The following is a 2,209-nucleotide window of genomic DNA, read 5'->3' as shown; positions in this document are numbered from 1 at the left end:
AGTCTGTTATTTACTGCTTTGTTTCGTTTAAAAGAAATTATGTTAGTAGTTGTATAAAGTACTACTGATCAAAGAAAGAAGTATCTTGTTCTGTGCTGGTTGATGTAAATTATTTTTTATTTGATAAGTAATGGTAATTTTGCAGTATTTTTCTGCATGAATAAAGCGTTACCTTCCTTACTTCTAAGTCTCAAACAAACAATAACTTGGTATAAAGATTGCACTCAGGAAAAAATCCACACTGCGAGTTGGATGTACCCATTTTAAACCTGACAGACAGCACCAGCTCCACTCTCCCAGGCTTGCACTGGTTGCTGTGGAGACTGGTTTCTGCAAGGTCCATGGCAAGGTTGCAGCCATTCGCTCCAGACATGCTCTGTGCCTGGCGAGCTGCTGTGGTGCACAAAAGCTGGCGGTGGAGCAGAACGGCCGGTGCTGTGGCTGAGCAAGGAGACAAAGGCATGCGCGGGTGTTAATACCATGGTTTGCGTTCATGTCAGACACCAGAAAGAACACGCAGAAACCAGACTGGCTGCTTGACTGACCTAAGGGGATACCCTCTGCCTGTGCCCGGCTCCACTGAAGTCATCTTCCAACTCTGTCCTCTGCTGTTGACACTTCTGTAACGCTTCATTTGTCATGTTTTGTCCGCAGGTGACTTTGGTCAGCTGTCTTCCGCGCTGATGACTTGATGATCTCGCTCCAGCACTACCTCATCTGCCTCTGTTCAGTCCTGCAGTCCAGTCTGTCTCTCGGGTGTCTGTTTGTGAGCAAGTTTTGTGAACTTCAGTGTAACTTGAGCAAACCAGAATATCCTTAGCTTCACTGAGGACTATACAAGCAGTTTTCCAGATCCCCTTGTTTGTTACCTTTGTATCTTTCCTCTCCTTTATCCATATTAGCTACTATCCATAGTAACTATAAAACCATGTTCTACCTACAGGTAACTTAACCTTTTCATTTTGTTCTTTTTTGATCTTTACAGTGCTTTGTGTACATTTCACCTCCATTGTTCTATCAATGTCCTTCCACCAGAGAATTTATTGTATTTTATTTGCAAGACACCTCAGCTGTTAATGTAAAACTACTTTTTCATAACTGCCTTAGCTGTGCTGCTTTATGTGAATCAGGTTGACATATATGAATTACATATTATTTTCCCCTTTTCTCGCATCTGTCTGCTTGTATTTTTGCCCTCGCTTTATTTTGTGCATCCATGTTCAAAATGTGCTTAGCACATAATCTCAGTTCCTGGTGGTGCCTCTGGAATGAGGATGCTGATTAGCTGGCACAGTGCTAAGCTTTAGCACCTATTGGATTGGCTTTCATATACATATAGTTGTAAACAAGGGAAGAGGGCTTATTGATCTATTTGTTGAACAAGAGCTCACCTAGTTCAGCAGTACCTCAGATTTGCAAAACTTACCCGAGAGACTTAGAGGTTTTCTCTCTCTTTTTTTTTTTTTTTTTTTTTTGACACGCAGCCTTTTGTACTGCATATGTTTCATTGTGTGAACTCAGTCTGTGAAACTTCAGGACATTAATCTACCCGTTTTCTTATTCTTGCTAGTGCATGTGATCCTGTTCATTAACCAGCTCCATGCTTCTGGTTTGTGGTGTCACATCCCCGGAACAGTTAAGTCTCTCTGTCTTTTTTTTTTTTTTAATTATCTTTTCCATTTCTGTCTTGTGAATCTTTAACATTATTCTGTCATGCTCAGAATGAGAAAACTCAGAAGTTTTGTTCCTGTCAGCAGCAGTGGAATTAGAGGTCAAAATTTTCTGATATGTATTGGTAAAATCACAGTATCTAGACAGATCGAAGTAACGAACTAGCCATATCTTGCAGGGACCTGGGTAGAATGGGGTTCAGACATAGTAATGTGTAGTAATGGTGTATTGTAAAACCATGGGATTTGGAAATAATGTAAGATTTTCTCGGGTTTGACTTCTGATAATTCTGCTCATTTTTCCATGCTGTCCTTCACCACTGTAGATCTGATACATGTCAACTACTTTCATCCCGTCTAATACTTGCTAGTCAAATTTCATGAAGTTCTTGCAAAGTGGTAACTAGCAGGTATTTCAAAAAATAAAGCAAGCTAAACTCACAGGGGGACTGCTCTTACAGAAGTAATACCAGACCTCTTACAGGCATATTTTCTTTTTTATTGATCCACAGGATTCTGCAAACTTGGTTTTGTTTTCA

The sequence above is a fragment of the Pygoscelis adeliae genome, unplaced genomic scaffold (assembly GCF_000699105.1).
Source record: "Pygoscelis adeliae isolate BGI_AS28 unplaced genomic scaffold, ASM69910v1 Scaffold77, whole genome shotgun sequence".
Classification (NCBI taxonomy): Eukaryota; Metazoa; Chordata; class Aves; order Sphenisciformes; family Spheniscidae; genus Pygoscelis; species Pygoscelis adeliae.
This window is presented reverse-complemented; position numbering follows the sequence as displayed.